At 42.8% G+C, this 26,745-nt stretch overlaps 1 protein-coding gene across 1 annotated transcript in view; it reads left to right on the top strand.

The window, feature by feature from the left end:
• stau2 (staufen double-stranded RNA binding protein 2) overlaps nucleotides 1-26,745 on the top strand; it is a 411,601-nt gene that overhangs the window by 44,300 nt on the left and 340,556 nt on the right. The gene's annotated exons all lie outside the window — the stretch shown is intronic.

The raw sequence follows: 26,745 nt of genomic DNA, 5'->3' as shown, positions 1-26,745 counted from the left end.
GTGAGTCTTTGATCCCGCTTGACCCAGATGTGATGTCCATGACAGACGTGGCCCTTCCTGCCCCCCATATGTTCTCTAAACAGATGAACGGCGGTGCCCTCGCGGGGTCTCTCAGTCTCTGTCAGCCCCCACCCACCACCCCCATCTCGCTATTTCAAAAAAACTCCCATAAAAACGCCACCGCCGCTGGATTAATGATGGCCCCCCCTCCCCCGGCTAAGGAATGTGGGGGGTGGGAAGAGGCCTGCCTTGTCTTTACCTTATTTAGGCCAGTTGAAGGGTGTCCAGGTACGCCACAGAACCCTCCCGACGAAGGAAGGCGAAGGTCAGGAGAGCATTTTAAGAGGCGAGACGAGAGGGAGGAGATGAATCAAGCGAGGGGATGATGGACGAGGGCAGAAGAAGAGACTTGAAAGCGATACTCAAAAGAGCAAACAGTATCTCACTTAGGCCCGTGAGATATATTCGCTTGTGTACTTTTGCTTTACGTTAGGCGTGCATGACAGCACATTCTTTTGGCGCCAGATTTATGATAGACTCTGCTTGGTAGATTCCAGTTTGGCCCGTCACGCTGAGCTGCTACCTTTTTATAAATAGTAGCATATCACGGTGTTTCATAGTTTTCACGGCTATGATAGATATTATGATGTACTGTAGACTGAGAACTGAAAAGAGGCTGGATTTAAGTTGGACATTTTTAGAAGAAGGAGAAGAAGATGACTTTATCACCAGCTAGTTACACACAGTAGCCCGCACGTATGCGTTTTATCAGTGAGGTCAGAGTGCAGGGTCGCTAAGTAGAACAGCGCCACCCTAGAGCAGCTCTGGGGTTCAGTAACTTGCTCAAGGGCACTTAGACAGAGATGGTGGGCACCGTAGATGTAATACCAGCCACCGTTCAGTCGCCAGCTCACAGCTGGAACGCATCCTCCTGTTGGTTTTTCATTTAATTTAATTTCAAACCTTTATTTCAACTCGTAAGACACTGAGGTTACCCTCATTTACAGCGACAACAAGCTTACAAAACAAGCAATGTCATCCATATAGGCTCAATAAATAAGAATGAACAATAAAAAGACAATTACAAGTCGACACACAGTGGTCGGAGTTCATACTTTTAAATGCAGCAAGAGAAGGAAGAACCTTCACTTTCAGAGTCAGTTGGAGGACATTCCAGGTGTTGGAAGCATCAAAGGAAAAAGCAGTTTTTCTTAGTTCAGAGCAAACTGGAGGAACCCTAAGAACCAACCAGTCATTTGAACGTACCGGGGATCAAACCGGCAACTTTTTGGTTAGCGGTCGGCCTCTTTACCTCCAGGCCATCCTACCCTGCCCATCCGAGGGTCAGCATCTATTTGTCCCCTTTTACTCTCTTCATCCATTGGTTTGGTCTTTAGTCGACCAAGTTAGCTGTTTCTTTTTGCTTTCATGCTTCTTCCCATGCTGAATAATAATAATAATAATAATAATAATAATACACTGTATTTGTATAGCACCTTTCATACAAGAATTGCAGCTCAAAGTGCTTCACAGCAGTAAAAAGGACAAGTACAAAATGATTTTTTAGACAAAATAGACAATAATAAAAAGAATAAAATAGAATAGACAGAGTAAAATAGTGCAATAGTGCAGTGCAATAAAAGAGTTCGTAAAATAGAATAGACAGAGTAACTTGATGCAATAGTGCAGTGCAATAAGATAGTTAGTCAAATAGAATCGTTCCTATTCAGTTTATTTATAAATTATCTTCCGTCTGTTTGCACATAGTGTGAAGTTCAAATGTATGCCGATGACACCGTTATCTATATTCATGCAAAAACTAAAGAACTGGTGGCTGTTAAACTAAACGCTGCAATGGTGAATGTCAACAACTGGCTCACAGAGTCTCAACTGTGTCTTAACACATTGTCTGCCAGGCATTGTACCCATCCTTGGGCCCAGTCTGCCAGTGCTGTAACCCTATGGAGATGTTTACCTTCTTTGCAGGGCTATAACTTTTTAAATATTATAGCTATATTGACATTACTATGGCCCATACAACATCGGGTATCTATCGTTCCGGATGTGCGAACGTTATATTTTTTTATTCATACATTGTCATGTTAATACCGTCGTGAATATAAGTATGTTTTAAGGTTTTCTGCAGTAATTCCTAAAACGCGAGTTATAGGCCCCAACGCATATGATAAATTATCGATTGGCGTTTCTTTCCTATACACGCTATATTAAAAAATTCAAATGTATATGATCGGTATACATTATGCTTCATCATGCGTGAAGGAGAGGGGGGGGGGGGGGGTTGTTTATAATTCCTTGATCGTCAGTAGCGTCTTTTTTTTACTATGGGTTGATACGTTGATCAGATGGATTGCAGCGAAATAAATAAACAATCGGGCTGAAAATAACGTTAGATTCCTCTTACCGTTCGCCGATGAGACTGGAGGAAAAATATTCCAATTATTTGACGTCGATCTGCTAGATCCATTTCCCGTTTGTATGACGCAATAAATGCCGAAATCATATTGATTATTGCGTTTTGAAAGCGATCCCAATGCACTTGATTGTGTCTCTTGATCCACGTTACAAGATATTACTACCGGAGGATTCTCCCAGATGCACGAGCGCCACTTCCGGTTTGGCGTGGAGTGTAACTCGCCCGAAATCCACCAGGCGGCGGTATTGAGGCGTTGCAATATCAGAACAGGGTCCAGCTGCATCCCGGAGGGAGGCTGAATGAATTATGAATGCCTTGGCGAAAAAATTAAATATTGATCCCAAAAACGAGTTAACTCGTTTCTGGCGCACAACGCATGGCGGGCAATAACGAGTATACTAGTTTTTGGCGCACAATATGTTAATGTGAAGAAGACAGTTTGTATGTACTTCACAAAATAAAATTCAACATCTGATAATCCTGGAGTGTTTGTTGCTGGAGAGCCAATCCAAGTAGTCTCTCAATTGAAATAGCTTGGCATTATCCTCGACTCTACATTATCTTTCAAAAAGCAGGTAAAAAGTGTAACGCAGACTGCCAAATATAACTTGTCAAATTTCAGATTCATGAGGAACTGTTTAACCTCTTAACAGGTGGGCAGAAAAGTGGCAATTTTTTTTTACTTGAGGACTGCATACTATCTTTGCAAAGCTTAGCTTTATACGTTATACTTATAGCACATGCATGAGCCTGGTCTCTTTTGAAAGATAACATTCTGAAGTTACTATTGCAAAAAAGGAAAATCACTTTTAGTGCTAATGAAATAGAGTAACAGAGGTCTGAACTTGAGTTGAACTTGTGTACTCAAATTCTTCTGTAGTGATTGCAATATATAAAAGAAAAAAAATATATATAAAAAAAAATAGGTATAAGCTGGAAAACACTGCGGATCCATAGCCTGAAGTCTTATATAGTACAGGTCCAAATTTTATAAAAATCCATTCAGAAATGGGTCTTTGAGAGAGATCCGGGTAAACTGCAAAAAACTAAAAAAATATATAAAATGTATTTCCTCATCCACGGCAGTTCATTCTGAAGTGTCATTCCTTCTCGTTTGCGCTCGACAACTTTCACCTATTTCTTGTATTTGCACCCCCCCACATGGGGTATCGTTGGAAAGCTACACTCATTGGCTACAACGCCATCAGCTGATGATTGGCATGATTGGTTCTGGAGCGTCGAGAGTCCGGGGTGGTCATCTGACGTGCACGTGTAAAAAGACGCTCGCCTGACATATTGTCATGTAACTCGAGAACCGAGGCACGGATTTGGTCGAGTGAGGTGGCGTTCGAACGCCAACAAATAGATCCTTTGAATGGTATTTATATGTTCAGCGAAAAATGCAGCCCGAGCCACTAGACGCTCACAAAGTACCGTGACTTTCGGCAAGAGCAAAACGGCATGTATACATGCCATTAGGCATCAAAAAAATATTGTTTGTGTCCTGCTGGTTGTCAGTTAAGGCATGGGTAGGTAGGGAATTTATTTAATTTTATTTTATTTTTTTATTTTATTCTTTCCCACGGCAACTATGGATAGGGAATTTCTTTATTTAATTAAAATGTTCACAACATCATGGATGCATGTACTCTGCCAGCATGTTTAATATCCATAATACTAAAGGTTTGACTAAGATTTCTATGAAACTTTATAATTTTTTTTTATTTTTTTTTATTTTTTTTTTTAAAAACTCATAAAATATATTGGGTCGCACCTAAATCGGCAGGGTCGGTCGGCAACCGGAAACAAACAATATTTTTTGTTATGCCTTACATGTTAAGAGGTTAACATATACTGCTGCGCTTCTCTATATGAACGCAATGATCATTTCCCATCTCATGTACTGTGTGACTAGCTGGACCCATGCAAAAAGCACAATCATGAAACCCATTCTCTCTCTGTTTAATCTGTAAGCAGGCTCTCAAGGTGCTGGACAGAAAACCATACTTATACTTACCACCACCAGTGTTTCCCACAGGATTTTCAGAGACTATGGGGGGTGAACCTCAACTTTTTTGTTTGTTTGTACATTTTAAAGTTAAATGCATCAATCTGGTGCACTTTGAGAGCAAAATAAAGAGGCTAGATCTATGATGAACTTTGTGCTCAAAACACAAAATCGACTAGAGCATACATTTGAGCCATCAAAGAAATGAAGCAAAAGTGGTTACCTGTGTTGAACTGGTTTATTTTTTAGAAAATAAAAAAATATAGTGGATTACTATTACGACTACTACCACTGCCAATACTACTGATACATCCCTATTGGCACATTTTATATTAAAAAAAATTGTAAAACAAATCTTTATTTTTTTTATTCTTTTTTTATTTTAATTACATATTTTGTGTGCCGCCACAGTCTAGGTAATTAATGGGAAACCCTGACTGTCACATCCTCAGCAAGTACAGAATCCTCAGCTGGGAAAACCTGACAAAATACACTGATGCCTGCCTACTGTTTTTAAATGGCAAGGCCCCTCCACCTCTCAGTACTTTTGTCAAACAAAAAACATCTCATAATAGGCCCACAAGATCTACCCAGAGAGGGGACTGTACTGTGCCGTTTAGGTCCAACTCCTTCAGCTCTGCAGTCAGAGCCACTCAGTTTTGGAACATCCTTACAAACTGAAATACAATACTGTGCTACCTACCACACCTTTACAAAAAAACTCAAGACCTGGCTATTAACAAATCAAACATGTGATCACTTTTAATCAGTTCATTGTGTATTTTGTTCTTGCTTTTACTATTATGTTGGATTGTGTTGTAAATATTGTGTTTTACTTTTAATGTTTCTGTTTTAGGTGTATGGTTTTATAACATCTTGCCAAAAGGACTACAATTAGCCAGCTGGATAAAACTGGCACATTTACAGCAATGTTGATTAATGTGTACTGTCCTTTTTAAATAAACTGAAACTGAAACTGAATAGACAGAGTAAAATGATGCAATAGTGCAGTGCAATAAAATAGCCCTAATTTACAGTACAGTAGTCACATTGAATGAGTAATTTCCTGAACATTTAAAAAAGACAAGCACACCTCTGGTAAGCACTAGATGTACAGAGGTCCTACTGCAGTCTTGCATGTAGGGAAACACAGTTTTACAGATCAATGTAGTAAATCAACACATCAATTACTCGTTCTATTGGACTATTAGTCAACAATGATTTTCTGTAGTCCTGGACGGCTCTATTACTGTTGGGGAGTTCATGGATTTGACACTTTGGTTTTAAGCAGAGACATGGATCTACCTCCAGATGGCAGCGTTTCCTCATTAATAACGTTTCATAGCAGTGCTTTTATAAGGTGATTCTGCACCCATTTTATAAGAAGCAAGTTATCATGAATTTCTATACAGGTGCTCAGTGAGCTTCACTGGCTTTCCCCGCAGATTTAGCGAAAACTGTCTGTAACAATGGGACTAATAATCGAGGCGAGGCTGAACCCTGAAAAGTATCAACGATGCAAAAGTCCTGCATTGTTATTTGTTGTTCCTTGTTGTGTGAAACGGTCGCCACTCACCGCACCGATTACGATGCCGTATAATAACATGTTTTGGATGTTTGGGGAATTCAAAGCATGCGTGTCGCGCTGCCGTCGGGGAGTGAGGAGGTGGACACTGGCTTCTCCCCTCGCGGGCGGTTGGGTCAGCCTGGGAGAGAGAGCTGGCAGATGGTTTGGTTTGGTGGGCCTGGGGAGAGAGCTGGCAGACGGTTTGGTTGGGTGGGCCTGGGAGAAAGAGCTGGCAGACGGTTTGGTTGGGTGGGCCTGGGAGAGAGCTGGCAGACGGTTTGGTTGGGTGGGTCGGCTTGGGAGAGAGCTGGCAGACGGTTTGGTTGGGTGGGTCGGCCTGGGAGAGAGCTGGCAGACGGTTTGGTTGGGTGGGTCGGCCTGGGAGAGAGCTGGCAGACGGTTTGGTTGGGTGGGCCTGGGAGAGAGCTGGCAGACGGTTTGGTTGGGTGGGCCTGGGGAGAGAGCTGGCATCTGGCTTGGTTGGGTGGGCCTGGGAGAGAGCGTGGCATCTTCCACCATTTGATCTGTACGAGAACAAACAGCGGGGAGAAAGACAAATGTCTCCCGAAATGCCGTCTCCCCCTAACATCTGTCTGTCAATGTCATCCGTCACCTTGATGAGCTTTTAAATGTCAGGAGGACACGGCGGAGAGAGAGAGAGAGAGAGAGAGAGAGAGAGAGAGACAGACAGACACACATGCAGAGAGCGAGAAAGAGAGAGAGAGACACACACACACATGCACAGAGAGAGAAAGAGAGACACACACATGCACAGAGAGAGAGAGCAAGAGAGACACACACACGCACAGAGAGAAAGAGAGAGAACGAGAGAGACACACATGCACAGAGAGAGAGAGGAGACAGAGAGAGACTGGGAGAGAGGAGAGAGCGAGACTGGAAGAGAGATGAGACAGAGAGACTGGGAGAGAGATGAGAGAGAGTGACTGGGAGAGAGGAGAAACAGAGTGAGAGAGAGACTGGGAGAGAGAGACTGGGAGAGAGAGAAGACGGAGAGAGAGAGACGGCACACACCGCTTGCGTCTGTTTGGTTATATCATTTTGGTGCAGAGGCTTATCACCTTGGGTGTCGAGGGAGAGAGAGACAGTGGCTAAGGGAGAGGTGGAAAGGGAGAGGGAAGGAGATATGGAGAGAGAGACAGAGAGAGAGGGGGGGGGTGGGAGAGGGAAGGAGAGAGAGAGGGAAGGAGATGGAGAGGGGGAGATGGAAGGAGAGAGAGCGGCTAAGGGAGAGGGGGAAAGGGAGAGGGAATGAGAGAGAGAGAGAGAGAGAGAGAGAGAGAGAGAGAGAGAGAGAGGGGGGGGGGGAGGCAGATGGAAGGAGAGAGAGGGGGGGAAAGGGAGAGGGAAGGAGAGAGAGAGGGGGAGAGGGAAGGAGAGAGAGAGAGGGGGAAAGTGAGAGGGAAGGAGAGAGGGGGAGAGGGAAGGATAGAGAGAAAGGGAAAGGGAAATGAGAGTAAGAAGAGAGAAAGAGGCCGTGCCAGAAATACAGAAGACACATACAGAATAGTAGCCTATGCTATATTATCCCAAGGTCAGCGGTGTTTTCACAAGGTCTCTCGTCTTTCTCTTTCAAACGAGCCCTGGATAAATGAACAGGGGAGACCCGCTGAATCTTAATCGGCTACTTTGATAACCGCCTGTGTGCGTGGGGGGGGGGGGGGGGTGGAGTGACGGCCCATATCCATAAAATCAGTCACCTTAATGATGCCGGAGTGAAGCGGATGTGTCCGTGTTCCCGCGTCCCACCCCGTTACAATGAGTGAGAGTGATCGGCACGTCGTGTTGATGGAGGACGTTACCATTAAGAGGTCGGCCCCGCTCGGATTCATCAGCTCCCTTAACCGCCGCAGAGACCGCTATCGATCTGCTCAGAAAGCGCCCCCCGATGAGGAATAGCGGCAATTATTATGAGGAATGTTCATCCCTCATCGTCTTAATGAATCTTATTTATGGCGACGTGGCTCCTCATGCCGTTCCAACGTCTCCGCTTTTAATCAGCGGGTTCCTTTTCCTGCGCTCGATCGGACGGGACGGGTTTTGCTCTGGCTTGTCAGCAGGGTCTGTGTGTTTTGGGTTGAATTCGACGGGTGTTTTGACTAGGGATGCACCGATATTGATATCGGATATCGGCCCCGATATGACTAAAATAGCTAGATTGGATATCGGAGAACATTGTTATAATTTTTATTAAAACATTTTTTAAAGAATTTTTTAATTGTTTTGTTATGCAAATTTTATAATAAATAACAATTCAGTACATTTATATCTATGTGTTAATTTGTTACATTTTGTTTCACTAAGTTAGGAAAGTAATGTTTTAAGTCAAGCCTGATGTTGCCTTGCACAAAAGAATGATCCCAGTCTCTTCCACACAGTGAGGCATACAGTTTATTAATTGAACAATGGTTATCGGATCGGTACTCGGTATCGGCCGATACCCAAAGCCCAGGTATCGGATCGGATCGGTGCGGTGCATCCCTAGTTCTGTCGGCCACGTTCGCTGGCGGACATTAGTGTTTCTGTTCAGAAACAGAAAATGAAAACTTGGTGGTTATTTGTCATCTCTGAGCGAGGATGTAAGAAAAAACAAAACACTATCATGATCATGATGCAGAAATCCGGTGACATCAACCCCCCCCCCCCCCCCCCCCCCCCTTTACTCCTACTCCTGTGTTATCATTGGAGCACCTGATTGGATGACTCATCAGCGCGGCCCTGCTCCGCGCCGGCGTCCGCTGCACTCCCTGCTTTCCCTGTGGCTCTTCTTCCCCGGGGGGGCGGGGCGGGGGGGGGATTCACGCCCCGCATCCTGCATTCTGTCAAGAGTCGGAATTTGGATAGGCCTTTCCCCCCGCCGGGGAGCGGAACGGAGTGAGGTCCGCAACCCGCACGCCCACCACCGCCACCTCCAGACCGGGCCTCATTTGTGTATGACAGTAACAGTATGTCAGCTGGAATAACAGCAGGCTGAATGACGTAGTGGGGGTGGGGGGCTGCTGTGTGACATTTCCTCCTCTGATAGCCTGATACCGAGGGAGCCCGGGGGCCGAGCCGGGGGTAGTCCCCGCGCTGCTGCCCCCACCAGGAAACGGGACGGGGAAAGGCTCGGCCTCTCCTGGCGAGGGAAGGGGATCCACTCCCTAAAGCGTGCCAGAGGAGGCCGGCCCTGGAAACTTCACGTCAAACCCAGACAACATCAGCGTGGCTCTCTCTCTCTTTCGCTCTCCTCCTTTCGTCGTTCTATTTGCGTGTCGATAAAAGCGGCGAGGGGAGCGCGGCGTGGGCAGGAGCGGGAACTCAACCTGTGAACGGCTCTCTTTGTTTTGTTATCCGTCCTCCTCAGTGTTTATTTTAACGCCTGCGACACTCTGTTCCAGATTCCGTGGGCCGCTGTTGTTTTTAGGAGAGATCGCGGATGTAGAGGAGAGTCGATTGAAGCTCGTTATCGGGGGGTTTGATTATGTAGAGGAGAGTCGATTAAAGCTCGTTATCGGGGGGTTTGATTGAGTAGAGGAGAGTCGATTGAAGCTCGTTATCGGGGGGTTTGATTATGTAGAGGAGAGTCAATTAAAGCTCGTTATCGGGGGGTTTGATTGAGTAGAGGAGAGTCGATTAAAGCTCTTTATCAGGGGGGTTTGATTATGTAGAGGAGAGTCGATTGAAGCTCGTTATTGGGGGGTTTGATTATGTAGAGGAGAGTCGATTAAAGCTCGTTATCGGGGGGTTTGATTGAGTAGAGGAGAGTCGATTAAAGCTCGTTATCGGGGGGTTTGATTATGTAGAGGAGAGTCGATTAAAGCTCGTTATCGGGGGGTTTGATTATGTAGAGGAGAGTCGATTAAAGCTCGTTATCGGGGGGTTTGATTGAGTAGAGGAGAGTCGATTAAAGCTCGTTATCGGGGGGTTTGATTATGTAGAGGAGAGTCGATTAAAGCTCGTTATCGGGGGGTTTGATTGAGTAGAGGAGAGTCGATTAAAGCTCATTATCGGGGGGTTTGATTGAGTAGAGGAGAGTCGATTAAAGCTCGTTATCGGGGTGTTTGATTGAGTAGAGGAGAGTCGATTAAAGCTCGTTATCGGGGGGTTTGATTATGTAGAGGAGAGTCGATTAAAGCTCGTTATCGGGGTGTTTGATTGAGTAGAGGAGAGTCGATTAAAGCTCGTTATCGGGGGGTTTGATTGAGTAGAGGAGAGTCGATTAAAGCTCGTTATCGGGGGGTTTGATTATGTAGAGGAGAGTCTATTAAAGCTCGTTATCGGGGGGTTTGATTGAGCGCTGGAAGACTCTCCGACCCGTCTGGCCACTGGGCCCCCGCTCCTCGAGCCCCGAGAGGAGGTGTTTCTAGAACAAACATCTCTTGTTTGTCTCATTGCTCCACATTTGAGTTGAATTATGTTATGTGGATGGATTTCAGCGCTCTTTGCGCGCGCAGGGGGGGGCGGGGGGGTGGTAGGCGGAGGTGCCCCGGGTTTTTCTTGGGCTCTTGTTTTGTTTTCCAATTTCATTCCATCATCGGATTTAGAGAAACTTTGTTTTGCAGAGATTCTGAAGGCCAACAAAAACATCCGCTTTCACATCGTTTTGCTCTCGATTTCTGTAATTGCTCGTGATCCATAGCAGCCCCGTTTGTTTGTGCACAGTGAGGGCTGCGTTCTGTTAGAAGAAATCAGTCTCCCCGCCATGTCCCCATGGACACAAATACTTTGTGTTTTATTATTACTTGTAGAGCAGTAGACACACATGCACATAGTTCACTATACAAAAAAACATGAAATGTGCGTATCAAGGGTTAAAATGCATTCACACAAAATGCATTGACCCATGCTTGGCTAATATCAAGTTTTTATTTTATTTGTCACATATAAGGTACATTACAGTGAAATGCTTGGTTCTGTACGAGCCCCCTGAGATTGTGCTTCATACAGTAAAGAAAAGTAAAAAGAATAAAGACCAACCACTATGCAAAATATACAATATACAAACTAAAGTACAAAATCCAACCAAAATGCTAAAATCTTAGAACTCGGTAGTACATTCAAATGCAGCACCAATCTACATTTAGAGGTGGTGTGAATGCATGCAAAGTCAACAGAAACGCTGTCGTTTGCTCCATTCACCAGGTGTGACGGAGCAAGCATGGGTTTTATCTTCACAATGGATATGAAATAGACGGCTATGAATGTTCTGTAGCCTGTAGATATTGAAGAGGTTTCATTTAGAAATGGTCCGGTTTTTGCAAACGTCAGTTTTTGCATTGTAGTGTCCTTCAGCCGTCAACCTGACGCGAGAAAAGTAAGACAATATTTGAACCCCTTGCGCTGAAGAGCTTTTAAGTCAGATTTGAAATGTTTTTGGACAGCCTGTGTATTTGCAGTTTTAAAATCAATCCAAGTCACTTTGGAGTGTGAATGTGACATATCACCAGAAAGTACTCAACCTCTACTGTCTTTAACTATGAATGAACACAACACTCTATCTTATCATCTTTAGATAATAAAGTACTCAACATCTACTGTCTTTAACTATGAATGAACACAACACTCTAACTTACCATCTTTAGAGAATAAAGTACTCAACCTCTACTGTCTTTAATATATACTATACTAAAGACAATATAACCTATACTGGCGATGCGATCACTTGGAATTATTCTTCTTGGAATACCTTCTGGCTAAGGTAAGGTACATATGTCTATTTGACCGAATCTGAAACGTGTTTTTCTGTGTTTCACCGGATGAAAAACATGGTCGGCAAACACGATCAGAGTTTTGAGTTAAAACGCCTTCTTCATCTTAGGTACTTGTTTCTCTTTACATATCTGAACGTACTATTTTAGACTATATGTAGTACCAATGTGTGGCAGTTAAGAGGTGTGTGAGTATGTGTGCTTGTGTGAATTAGTGATGGGCATACATTTTCGAATAGTCGTTCAATTATAAAAAGAAAAATCAAATAGTTAATGCAAATATAATTTTGTCTAAATATATTTTTTTTACCGGCAACTACATACACTGTGTAGTGTATTGAAAGGGGACCCTATTAACTGTTACACCGCTGAATGGGCGGCTAGGTGGTGTAGTGGGCAAGGCACTCGCCACCAGTGTGGAGACGCTAGGATTCGCGTGTTCGAATCCAGCTCTCCACATTGTTTTTCAGTTTGGCTGGTCGTCCGCAGTAATACACATTGGCCGTATTACGGGGAGGGAAAAACTGAAGGGTGGGGATCGAACGTTGTGAACAAGCGACTCCTACAAGTCGGTTGGTGCGCCTGCGCAGTAGAATCAGGAAGTGTCGGGGGCAGCGTGAGCCTCCCACGCGTTACTCCTCGACACTGAGAGATCGAGCTGCGCAGGTGAAAAGATGCGACTGCTGTTACCTCAAGTACCGGAGGGGACTTGTGCTATGTATGACTTAGTCCACATTGCAGCCGGCTTGTGGGAGGCAAGAAACAGCGTTCGTGACAGGGGAGGGTTGAATTGGATGATGCGAAATTGGGATGGGAGAAAATATAGAAAAATGGGAGAAAAAGTGGATCAAAAAAAAAAAACTGTTACACCGCTGAATGGCATCCTGGGTACAGCTTGCTAGCTATCCAGGCAGCATAACAGTCTGGGACTGGGAGAACAGAAAAGAAAGAAAGACCGGAGATGTTACATGGTAGCAACGTTTTGCACATTTCAAGCATCAGTGATGTAACGTTCAGAATAAATGCTTTTGTTCCCGGGAATTCGCTATTAGCAATGACAGCAGCCAGCTAGCTTGCTTGTTGGATTATCTCACGTTCGCTATTAAATAAAAACAAATCCATATGTTAATGTGGAAGCTCGATTTTTGATTATTATTGGAATAGTTCCCAGTGACTTTGGCATAGTAATTTTGTGAGTCTTGCCCATCCCTAGTGTGAATCATCCCTAATGTGAATGCATTATGTTTGCCTGTGTGTAAAGAAGACAGTTAGAGACACGAGTAGAGATATAATATCCTAATCCCTCTTCACGCCCAGAGCGCAGGATAACAGACAGGTGCACTCTGGCTACGTTCACACTGCAGGCGAAAGTGGCCCAAATTTGGATCAGTGTGAACAGCAGAAAACACATGGAATCTGATCTTTTCAATTCTGATTTGGGTCACTTTCATATGTGGTCCTGAATCAGATATAGGTCTGATCTTTTGCAACACGACCTGCTCACGAATTAGCCTCCACTGCACATCAATATATAAATTAAACCATAAACTGTGACTTCAGTGTCCTCCATGTTTAAATCCATCAAGTTCAAGTTCAAGTTTCTTTATTAGTTGTCATACAGAAGTACAGAATACTTTTATACAAAATGCTTCTTTCTGTTACGCTCCAGAGACTGTGCTAGACAAAAAGATAAGTATAAAATTAAATAAGTATAGCAAGTAAAAAATAGTGTTCAGTATGTACATATGTACAATGTTCAATGCAGGGTAGAAGTAACTGAGTTACCATACAATATACTATACAATATACTAATATACTATATACTATATAGTACAAAGCAGAAATGGGATGAGGTACAATTTACAGTAAGGTGTACTGAGGTATGGGTTGTAGTGCATCATCGTTACTGTTCATTTGCGCATGCGGGTCAGTTCAGGACCATGACTAGTTCACACTGGAATCTGATCTTGGTCACATTTAATAATGTGAACAGCCAAACAGAAAAAAATCTGATCTGAGCAATAAATGAGAATTGAGCACTGAGGCCTGCAGTGTGAACACAGCCTCTGTTACCTGTCTCCAATTAGGCCAACTGGCTCACTGCAACGAGACCTGACAGCACACGCCCACAAGCATATTTCTATATTCGTTGTCTCTCCTCTGGTACAGAGAGGTGTCAGGTCTCCCCTCTGTGGCTCTCTTTGACACGCCCAGCCCCCACCCTCTCTCTCTCTCTCTCTCTCTCTCTCTCTCTCTCTCTCTCTCTCTCTCTCTCTCTCTCTCTCTCTCTCTCTCTCTCTCTCTCTCTCTTCTGCTCCCTCTCGTCTGCTCTTTCTCTTCTGCTCTCTCTCTCTCTCTGTTCTGCTCTCTTCTGCTCTCTCCCTCTCCTGCTCTCTCTCTCTCCCTCCCTATTTTCTGCTCCCCCCCCCCCTCTCTCTCAGGTTTATTTGACATACCTCGTTGGGTATAACAATACCCATATATCCAGCCCGTTGGATCTCATATGGCCTAATCTGGGACACTGCATGAGTCTTTGTCCATTAAAGTATTTCACGGATATGATATTTCCTTCCAGTCCACAATCCCCACTTAGCAGAGTAGAGTAGAGTAGAGTAGAGCAGTAAGTAAGTAACAACTAAGGATGGCCGATAATTCAATATTATAATTTCCCCACTGGTCTGAACTAGGGATGTTAACAATCGATTGATTGATAGTTAAGGATTTACTCGAACACATGACATTTTTTTGATTGACTAGATCTACTATCAAACAATGATATGTTACAATGTTGTCTGTCTCTTTTTACATTGTAGCCGTCAGTAGAATGGTGTATTTTCGAAGCATGTTTCAATGAACAGATAGAGGGTACAATATAACTATGACGAGGAGGCAACTACCTCTGTGTCTGGAAAATAAGCGAGGGAAAAAAACACAAGCGACAGCAACTTGCAAAATTAAGCAGGCGTTGATTTTGAAAAAATAACCCAAGCCAGTTTGCGCATTTATCGAAAACAGCATGATCGATATGGTTGACGGCGAAGGATTTCGGCAAATGATACACCTGCTTGAGCCAGCGTGCCATATCCCATCCTGAGGCACAACCACCTCGCGCATCGAGGAGAGCTACACCGATGCAAAGTTCGGAGTTGCTCGCGCAGCAAGGTTGCATTGGCGACAGACAGCTGGACTGCCCTGACGACCGAAAGCTATGTTACCGTCACTTGCCACTACATCACGAGGACTGGCGAGTCACCACTGCAGTGTTGCTAACTAGAAGTTTTCCGGGTCGGCATATGGAAGACCACCTTGCGTAACAGTTAAAAAAAGCCATTCCCCATCCCGGGATACAAATGCTACTGACTGGTAAAAGGCTGGCAAAGCTGGCACGCCAGTACCTCTATATACCCGTGTTTTTGGACTGATGGAATGAGACAGACTATTTGCAACCCTAGTCTGAACCTAGACTGAAGGAGTAGAGTAGAACATTTTCTCATATCATATCTGGATCATATTGTGACGGAATTATGATATTATGATGTTGTTGCACACAATTCCGCCATCCAGATGAAAGATAACAATGACATATTAACATGCATTTCTGTCAAAATTATAATAACCTTTGGTTTAGTGTCACACTTTACATTCTCATGCAGTTTCTCATGCAGTTCAGTGTGATGAACAGACATTGTATTATTATGTCCCTGAACAGTGTCAGGGACATTATGGATTGCTGTTCACATTCATGACCCCATATAGACGAAGAAGCAGTGTTAATTTTGGCAGCTATTTTCATTTTAGTTTTAGTCTGTCATGTCAAGTGCTCCTTTTTCGTTTTCATCATATTTAGTCATCTGCATTTATTTTTCGTTTAGTCAGTTTTAGTCAACTAAATGTCTGAGCATTTTAGTCTTAGTCAGTGTTAGTCTCGATTTTGTCTTTTTTGTTTTTGTCTAGATTTAGTCGCAGAAAACTGATGATTTTTGTCTAGTTTTCGCTAATGAAAAAAAGGCATTTTATATTTTTATATTGTAAATAATGCAATTCTATTTATTAAGTATAGTCTAGCCAAAACCCTATCAGCTGATTCACAATAAGTTCAGTAGAAGGCTAGAAGCCCAATAGTAACCAAACATTCCTTGAAATCGTCAATAGATTCAGAAATAGTCAGACATGGAATGGAACATATTCTGATTTAAATAGCTTATTTTTTTTTTAACCAACAAAGGAACATTAGGATAGTGTAAATACACAGTACACACTGATTGCAATTCTCACTGGGACCTACTGTACAAATTTCACACATCGTCACACACACATTCCCTTTTGTCCCTCGAGTCGTACCGTAGATCGCCGACGTCACTTTAAACTTAAAATGGCTGCCCCCATCAGAGCATTTGGCTAATAACATTAGCTTAGCGAACCTGCCACCGCACTTCTATGTGCCTAAAGTGTGGTAACAAAATATCACAGTCAGCCCCTAAGACTGGGAGCGTTCTAACTCTACTGAGCATGTACCCAACATTATACTGTATATTGTTGTATCCATGTGTAATGTTGATAGTAGTGGGTGTACTGTACACACATGAAAGAGAGCAAGCCTGTGTCTGGGATATAGGTTCCAGGCTATTAGCTCTTCTCGCAGTCGCAGCCTAGCCATCCTCTCAGCCTCCGTCGTGTTAAATGCTATGTTCTTTTGGTAGAACTGTTCGGCTGCCGCAGGAGTGTTGAGAGAGTAGCAGATTCCGTTCATGGTTATTGGTATAAGCTGTAGTCACGAGAGACCTAGGACACGTTTTTTTAGCCTCACGTACTGTATGTTATGTAGCTTGGCTTTTAGCCATAAACGCTGCTGAGCTTAACCAGGAAACGGAAATGGGAAATGCTGAAATAATAACGTGACTTATTCTAAAAGTTATAATTATTTTGTCTCATCTTGTTTTAGTCAACATAAATTAAGAGAGAATTCGTCATGGTTTTTGTAAACTACATTTTTGTGTCCTCAGTTGTGGTCAACGATATTTAATTAATAATTTAGTGACGTTAGCGTCACATGGTCTTCAATAACGTGACGTCACGTCTCGTTGTCGTCGCGGGAAAAAGCTTTGTTGATGAAGATCTTTCGTCATCAATTTCGTTGACAAAATTAACACTGCGGAGAAGCCTATTGATTTTGGTGACCACATGACCTCTCCTGGCGCCACCATCAGGCCAAACGCTCATATCCTATTTGTGAACGCGATAACTGGAATAACTTCCATTATGATCTTTTCACATTTCGAGGCGCACATTCATGACCTCTAGAAGGAGAAGCCTATTTATTTTGGTGACCCCATGACCTTTTCTCTAGCGCCACCATTAGGCACAACCTTAAATTTTAGAATCTGTGTATCTCTGTACCTTTCGTACAAATCTTTTCAAATTTGTTGTGCACGTTCGGGGGAGGAAGCCTATCGATTTTGGGTGATTGTCGGACGTTTCCATGACAACCCTGACTCGTCCTTCAGTCATGTAATTGTAGGATTAAACCAAACAGGGGTCTGCCAAAGCTCACAACTTTACAGATACTTTATTATTCCCCCGGTTCTTTATATACTAACTTCACACAACCAAATTGTCTGCTTGGATAATTTCGATCAGATGATTGCAGTCTGTTATAGAGCACAGATTACTGCGGGCGCCTGGCCAGAACACAGGATAATCGAATGGCACAAAAGGGTGTAAAGTCATAAAGCAGTGTTTTATTGAGAGAAGAGAGGGGGGGGGGGGCGTGTTACAGAGGAAGGGTGCAGGAGTCCAGTATTAACAAATGCTTTGGACGTTTTATACTCAACACGAGAGCAAGGGGTACTCAATCACACTCTCCTCTCCTCACTCCTCCTCTCCCCTTTTCTCTCCATTCTCTTATTTTCTCTTCTCTCCTCCCCTTTTCTCCTCCTCTCCTCTCTTCTCACCTCTCCTCCTCTCCCCTATCTCTCTTCTCTCCTCTTCTCTCCCCTCCTCTCCCATTATCTCTCCTCTCAACCTCCCCTTATCTCTCCTCTCTTCCTTTCCTCTCTTCTCTCCCCTCTTCTCACCTCTCCTCCCTTCCACGTTCTCTCCTCCCCTCCTCTCCTCCTCTCTCCCCCTCTCTCCCCTTCTCTCCCCCTTTCTCTCCTCCTCTCCTTTCCTCTTCTCTCCCATTATCTCTCCCCTCCTCCTCTTCTCTCCCCTTATCTATCCTCTTCTCTCCTCTCCTCTTTTCTCCTTTCCTCTCCTCTTCTCTCCCCTTACCTCTCCTCTGCCTTAGAAGCTTTTCCTTTGTCCTACTTTATGTATGTCAGGGTCAGAAATGAATGGGCTCTTCCAATGAATAAGACACACGTCACACACACACACACACACACACACACACACACACACACACACACACACACACACACACACACACACACACACACACACACACACACACACTTATGTCACACACACATGCACACACTAACATCACACACACATGTACGTACGCACGCCAACACACACTGCTCAGTAATGTTGTGATAAGACACACCGTGCAGTGGTCTCTCCCACTGCCATTGTCCCTTGTTGAGAGCTGGCGGTCAGCCCTGGAGTACATGTACTGTCTGCACCTCATAGGACCCTCTCTTCATTACCTTATCTGTCTCTGAGTCAGAGCACACGTTATTGGCAGACAACTATTACTCTTGAACTATTACTCAGAGGGATCTTCCCCCTCCCCCCTAGCTGTGTAGGTCTCAGTGTTAATCTATGAATGACTGACCAGAGATAATGATTAGGTACTTTTATTCGGAAAGCTAGCTTTCGTTTAGTTTTCATTGAAATCTTAGTCAGGGGAATCTCCCTGTCCCCCCTGCGTAGCTGTGTATGCCTGAGTGTTAATCCATGAATGACTGACCAGAGATAATGGTTCATGTTTCTGTTTGCTTTTAACTCTCTAGGGCTTTATAAAGGTTTTTACTGAAGTACTTTGGGTTTTCAGGAAGCTAGCTTTTATTTCGTTTTTATTGAATCTTCCTATCCCCCCTGTGTAGCTGTCTAGACCTGATAGTTTAACTATGAATTATCCGACCAGAGAAAGTGATTAATATTTGTTCAGGGGAATCTTTCTATCCCCCCTAGGTAGCTGTGTAGGCCTGATAGTTTAAAGGAACACGCCAACTTTTTGGGAAATTCTCTTATTTGCCATCTACCCTGGAGTTAGACAAGTAGATACATACCATTTTCTTCTCTGTGCATGCATTAGGCTTAGGGAACAGTCACACCGTTAGCCTAGATTAGCGTCAGTCACTGGAAACAGGTGTGCCAGTGTAGCCTAGTTCCCAACAGTCCCGAAATACACTCCAAATACAACTCCAAAAGTGTTCCTGTTTTTCAAAAAACAACAGGGCTTTTGAGGTGATGAAATCACTGCACCCAGGCAGCAGTGGTTTGGCAAAAATAAATTCCAAGTATATATCAATCAATGTATCCAAGTATATAAGGAAAATGTCAACCACGTGGTAAATACACAGGTCACAACATGTTTTACAGGAACATTTTGGAGTTGTATTTGGAGTATATTTCGTGACTGTTGGGAACTAGGCTACACTGGCACACCTACTTCCAGTGAATGACGCTAAGCTAGGCTAACAGTGTGGCTGTTCCCTAAGCCTAATGCATGCACAGAGAAGAAAAGGGTATGTATCTGCTTGTCTAACTCCAGGGTAGATGGCAAATAAGCTAATTTCCCAAAAAGTTGGCATGTTCCTTTAACTATGAATTACCCGACCAGAGAAAGTTATTAATATTTGTCTGTTTGTCTTTCTACGACTGCCCCTTTCATTGTTGAGTAGTCGACTAATAAGTTGTCACCGTCTTTTTCTGTTTTTATTTATTTTAAATTTTTTATTATGATTTTTTTTTAACCAAATATGAGTTAGCCTATATCCTGGAAAATATACCTTTTTAATACAGCATTTACCATTGATAAAGACTAGATCTAAAGAGGTTGTTTTACATAATCACATTGCATTAGTTCGCAGGGCAGCCAAAAATAAATTGAGGGTTAGATAACCTGCACAATTTTCTGCCGTCGACTAGAAACACACTTCTTCAGTCAATATCTGAGATGAAAACAAACAACAACTACTTCTTACTGTCTTTACTATTATGCACTTTGCTACTAAGGAATCTACCTACCTACCTTGCCTATATTACTACCTAATATGTCTATACTACTATGCACTCAAGACTGTATCACTCAAGTTCAACACTGTTAGATGAACAACGTTACTGACCCTTAGCTGCCAGAGTTGTACCCTTCCTACTGACTTGTTGTACAGAACTTGTAAGTGTTGAGCTAAATGTAAACAATGGATCCAGTTTGTCGACTAAGTCATTTGAGCGTCCGTTGACGTCGGTGTGTTACACCCTAAGAGGCTTGTTTACACAGAGATGTGGAAAAAGACAAATCATTTGTCCTGAAAGGGTTAAAGCCAAAGACAGAAAGGCTTTTCATGAACACAGTCCACTAGGTCAGCATTTATTAAGTCAAGCTGGCAACGCAGAATACCGTTTAGCCTCCAAACAAATATAATATTTCTATGCAACGGATGCCATTTTTTTGCGGGAGAGCTTTTCTCAGCAACGTTGGTTTCCTTGCGTCCTTCTAATGGAAACGGTGAAACAGCAGGCTGTAATGTAATATCATTAGTGAGGACAGCGGGGTCTGAACGAGGCTGATCGCCGGCCAAGCGGTCCCTTGCGCCGGTGCCAAGTCTTAACAGTTGGCACCGAACGGGCACAGCTCCCTCGGTCGAACCTGGAGCCGGTTAAGACGGGTTTCCAGCACAATGGACCTATCTCAAACCCCTTTGACCTATCTCGGACCCCTTTGACCTATCTCGGACCCCTTTGACCTATCTCGAACCCCTTTGACCTATCTTGAACCCCTTTGACCTATCTCGGACCCCTTTGACCCATCTTGAACCCCTTTGACCTATCTCAAACCCCTTTGACCTATCTTGAACCCCTTTGACCTATCTCGGACCCCTTTGACCCATCTTGAACCCCTTTGACCTATCTTGAACCCCTTTGACCTATCTCAAACCCCTTTGACCCATCACCCCTTTGACCTATCTCGGACCCCTTTGACCTATCTTGGACCCTATCTCGGACCACTTTGACCTATCTCGAACCCCTTTGACCTATCTCAAACCCCTTTTACCTATCTTGAACCCCTTTTACCTATCTTGAACCCACCCCCATCTTTCCTTGATCTTCCAATCGCAAGCTCCCGAGGGGGCGAGTACTCCCAACCTGAACTCCCTTGACCCACCTTTTAGATTAGATGACATTCAAATGTATTGTCATCATACAGCACAAGTACAGTACAACCAAATAAGTTTGGCATCCAACCACAGTGCAAACGTAACAGCAATAGTAATATACAATGTACAGGTGATTAAATTGGGTATAAAATATATAAATGAGTACTACTGAGTAATAGTGCTAGGATGTATGTACAGAATTTAGTATTAATATGTACAGTGATACAGGTATAAAGACACTATGGTAGTAAGTCATACTGGCCAGCAGTGTAACTAGTAAGAGTAAGGTAAGGGATGTACAGATATAGATATAGTATCTACAGGATATGTCAAAAGGATTATATGCAGGTATGCAGGGACCGAAACTAGAGAGCGCCACCCGCCATTGGCGCTCAGTTTTTACGTTTGGCGCCTCCCACTGAGAGGTCTGACCGCCGTGTGGCGGCCAATCAAATAGTCATGTGAAAACCGAAAATCATGATCCAATTCTTTAGCGGAGTTCTCACTCGCTGTCTCAGCACAGACATGCAGCGCACCGCGCACTGCTGCTGCTGCTCCTACCCCTCCCCACCTGTTTCTGTATGCCTTTATGACGTTAGTCTAGTCAGTGTGGGACCTTCGTGAGATAACGTTAGCTACCGTTACAAAATGACCCAGTCAACTATTCACTTAGTTTAATACATGAGGCATTGTGTAACGTTATCCAGCCGGCTAGCTACTGATAGCTCCCGACATCAACAAATGCTCCAGCAATAGTCCAGTGCATAATACCTCCGTTGGCTAGGTAGCTCACTAGTCACTACGAAATGTCGCAGTAAACTAAATAGTTCACTGAGGCGTTGTCCCAACGCCATCCAGCAGTAGCTACAGATAGCTCCTGACATCAATGTCCTACAACAACATGCGTATTCGAGTCCCTGGCTTACATCGCATGAGTGAGGGCTGCTGAATAGGGTCCAACTGTAGCTCAGGAGAATCCTTTTGCATGCTGAATGTAGTGTTTAGGGACCAGCTGTAGCGCCGGAGAATCCTTGCTGGAGCTGGAGGCCACTCGAGTATACACACAGACAGTGGAGCTGTTTGCAGACAGCGAGGTGGCGATGTCTCGCAGATAACACAATCACAAGTATGATTATATAATATATATATTTTATTAAAAAAAACTTTTTATATAAAATAATAATAAAAAAAAATTTACCAAAAGAAAGTTGGCAGGTAAGAAATATGCTTGGCGGGTAGATTCTTCCCATCTACCCGCCACTGGCCGGTGAGTCAAAAAGTTAATTTCGCTCCCTGCAGGTATGTACAGACAGATGTGGATATATATAAATGGTCAATATATATATATATATATATATATATATATATATACACACGGTATACAGCATTATTGTACATGCTATCATGCAGAATTATATTTTATCTGTGGAAGAGTTTACCAATCTCTTTCACCTGATATCTTCATGAAAATATGATATTTTTGAGGAAATAAAGGAAGATTATTGAAGTTACTGTGATAGTTGAGTTGCTTCCCTCATGACTAGACAGGGTAGGTTCAGACGCTTGGAGCCCTGGCCCTGTTTCCTACGATGTTGTCGAGTCTTTTCTGAGCTCAATCCATGCCGTTCTTGGATACACACACAGCTCTAGCTAGTTAGTCATAAAACGAATGCAGAGTCAATGGGGTCACAGGCTCTGGAAACGCTGGAACAAACTCCACGGTGCACCCACGGTTCCAGCGCTTATTTTTCAGTTTTGTGGCCAACTAGCCAGAGCTGTGGGTGTCCAGTGTGAAGAACAGCATGGGTTGCGCTGAGAGAGGACCCTACCTAATTTTTTAGTAGGAACTAGGTCTAGAGCTCGAAAGTTCCCCTTTAAGACGGGCTGAGGGAGCGAGCTGTGTATTTGGTGAGTACTTGGATTAGGTTTTCTACCTGAACGCGAATTTCAAGAGGATCAATAAAGGAATATCTTATCTTCAGAATCAAAAAGGTCTTTATTGCCAAGTAGTTTTCACATACAATGAATTTACTGGTTGTTTTCGGTGCGACTTAACGGACAGACAATAACGGACAGATAATAAAATTAAAGGGTGGAGTAAAATAAAATGAAATATGAACTAAGTTAGAAGCACAATATAATATAATTATTAAATAAAATATTGGCCAGGGCTGTACTAAATAAAGAGATTGAATAAAATAAAATGGGATATAAACTAAATTAAATATAGCACAATAGAATATAGTAAAAATAAGAAGGGCTGTGCAAGATGTGGTCAAGTATATAAACTAATTAGAATTATCGTATCTTATCTTAACTCAACTCATTTTACCTGCCTTTTTATGTGGGAAAGAGTTCACCCACCTCTTTTAAGATGATTTAAAAATCTTTATGATTGAAATTCACACATTTGATGCTAGTTACATGAAAGTAGTGTATTCCAACTCTGTGACTCCGCCTCTCACTCCGCTCCAATCACAGACGTCGTCTACCCAGCCTCTTCTTGGTCTTCCACTTCCTCTCTTTCCATCCACCTTCCCCATCACCACCTTCTGGAACATCTCCCCGCTGGATCCTCTCAGAATGTGCCCGCACAACTCCATCTTTCTCTTTTTCAACCTCTCCAGCAGCTGTCCTCCTTGCGTACCCGCTCTTCTCAGTACCTCCTCATTCTTGATCTTATCCTTCCATGTTATCAAGTTTTTTCTGTATTTTACAAACAGTTCCTAGTGTTTTTTCAATGATCATTACTTTTGTTTTCTTTGTGTTTAGCGTAGTGCTGTCAATCGATTAAAATATTTAATCTGATTAATCGCATGATTGTCCATAGTTAACTCACGATTAATCGCAAATGAATCGCATAAAAACAAAAATTATCTACCTTAAACGGATCTTTTTCAAGTTCCAAGTTTTAATACTCTTATCAACATGAGAATCAACAAATGCTTGCTTTATGCAGCCATTTAACACAAAAGGATGACCCTCAAGCATTGTAAATTTGCATCAAATTCAAAACAGAGTGATGCACAAAATAACTTAAAAGAAAATAATAATTTAAAACAATGAATAAAGTGTGCATGAAATAATAGGGGAAAGAAAACGTTAGGTACTTGTTACATTCACCCACACAAGGGCTGAGTACTCACCCCCCCCCCCTCTCTCTCTCTCTCACACTCTCCCAGCTCTCTTTCTCTCTTGCCCCTTCCTCATCTCTCTCACCCCCCTCTTTCTATCTCACACTCACACACACACACACACACACACACACACACACACACACACACACACACACACACACAGACACACACACACACACACACACACACACACACACACACACACACACACACACACACACACACACACACACACACACTTTGAGTCAGAAACAAACATAGTATCAATGAGAGTATCAATAATACACCTGAGTGAAGTCTAGTTAAAAAAATAAAATAAAAAAATAGTTGTTCTAAAAAGTTAATCGTGAGTTTAAATTTTTTTTGGCGTTAATAGAATCGGGCGTTAATACCGCGTTAACTTTGACAGCCTTAGTTTAGCGACATTCCATAGTTTTTACATTCGACATTCAGCTTATTCATCATGTCCTGTAGATCTTCTTGACAGTTACAGTCTACAGACTATAGCGGTGTCATCAGTGTATCTTATATTGGTGATGTTCTCTTCGCCAAGTTTTACTCCTTTCCCTCCTCTCAGACCTTTTTTCATCAGTGATTCACTGTACATATTAAAGAGTACAGGGGACAAGATGCATCCTTGTCTTACACCCTTCTTCACCGGGAAGTCTCTTGATTTCTCCTTTCCTATTCTAACATTAGCCTTCTGCCTCCAATATAAGTTGGCAATTATTCTTCGGTCAGAAACTGGTATTTCGAATTCTTCCATTGTTCTCATCAATGTTGTATGTTCAACTCTGTCGAAGGCCTTCGTGAAATCGATGAAGCAAATATACAGCTTCTTCTTTTGGTCTATAGATTTTTCGCCAATGATTCTGAGTTGGCAGATTGCATCTCTTGTTCCTTTTCCTTTGCGGAAACCCATTTGGCTATCCGAGAGCTGATGTTCAATTATGGGTTCTATTCTGTTCTTGATTATTTTCTTTATTTTCTTGAGTACTTTTGATGCATGATATATCAAACTGATAGTCCTGTAATTGTTGCATTCTGTGGCTCTTCCGGTCTTTGGGATCGGAATGAACATTGATTTTAGGAAATCATTTGGAATATTTCCTGAGTTGTAGATGTTGTGTACCAGTTTCACAAGGAGCTTGATGCATCTGTCACCAGAGTTCTTAATCAGTTCAGCAGGGATCTCATCCTCGCCGGGCGATCTGTCCGTGGACAGTGACTTCACAGCCTCTTCAACTTCTTTTTTCGTGATCCGGACTTTTTCTATCTCTTCTAGACTAATTCCTGTCTGATGTTCTGTTCTGGTCTTCATATAGTGTTGGGTTGTTTTTTTCCTCTTCCTTGTTAGTTGTTGGATCTTGTTGTACATGAGAGAGTTGTGCTTCTTGCCTAGATCTTCAATTTCTTTGCATTTTTCTTTGTAATACTTCTCTTTTGCATCTTCTGTACTTTTCGTTTTGCTCTGTTGTATTCAGTTTTTCTGTCCGCATTCTTCATGTCTGCTCTCTTTTTCATCTCATCCAGAATGTCTTTCGTCATCCACTCTTGTTTCTCAACTTTTTATGGTTTACCACAGATTATGTCTGCAACGCTTCCCAGTTTTTCTATCAGTTTTGTCCATAGTTCTTGTGGATCTTCAATATCTGCTAACTCTCTATTTTCTAATGTTTTGTTCACTTCGTTTCTGTATCGTCTCTTCATGGTTTCTCCTTTCAGGCTCTTCACGTCCCATCTTTTGTGTGTCAACTTGTGGAAATTCTGACCTCATAGCAGCATGGGGGAAGGGGAGGTAGAGGTATGGGCAGGGTAATAGTAGAAAGACATAAATATGGGCAATACAATTAGATCTGAATACAAATAAACAGTGTAAACAAAGGTGCATACTGTATGAGGGTCTGTATGCCCTTTCGGTTATATTATACGTTACAATAAATATAGGCTATAAAGAACACACTTAGTGGTCAGACATTGGTTACTAGTTTACACACCATATATGTTCATCTCTGCATTACAGTTTTATAGTCTGGGCGACAGTTTCTCAGGAGGTAGAGCGATCGTCTGGTAATCAGAAGGTTCCCGGTTCGATTCCCGCTCCTCCCGGGCAGCGTGTCGAAGTGTCCTTGAGCAACTAACTGCTTGGTCGCCTCTGCCGTCGGTGTGTGAATGTGTGAGTGAATGGGTGAATGTGAGGAACAAAAATTGTAAAGCGCTTTGGATAAAAGAGATATACTGTATACATGCAGCCATTTACCATTTAGCAGCTGGTCTCCATCACAAGTGTCAGTCTCATATCAGTCTCATATCAAACCATGATATGGTTTCTAATAATATTAATATATTCAATTTGTAGGGGCGCTTTATATTTGTGGAACACATCTCAAGGCGCTACAGTGTAGAAGAACATAAAAACTAGAGAGTAAAAATAACATAAAATAAGTAGGGTTAGAACTAGTAAAAGAGCATAAAATAAGAAGGGCTAAAACTAGTAAAAGAGTAGAAGAACATAAAATGTGTGGAGCTAAAACTAGATAAAAAAAACAAAAGGCTCTATTAAAA

This window comes from Notolepis coatsorum, assembly GCF_963971535.1.
Source record: "Notolepis coatsorum genome assembly, chromosome: 12".
Taxonomy (NCBI): Eukaryota; Metazoa; Chordata; class Actinopteri; order Aulopiformes; family Paralepididae; genus Notolepis; species Notolepis coatsorum.
This window is presented reverse-complemented; position numbering and strand designations above follow the sequence as displayed.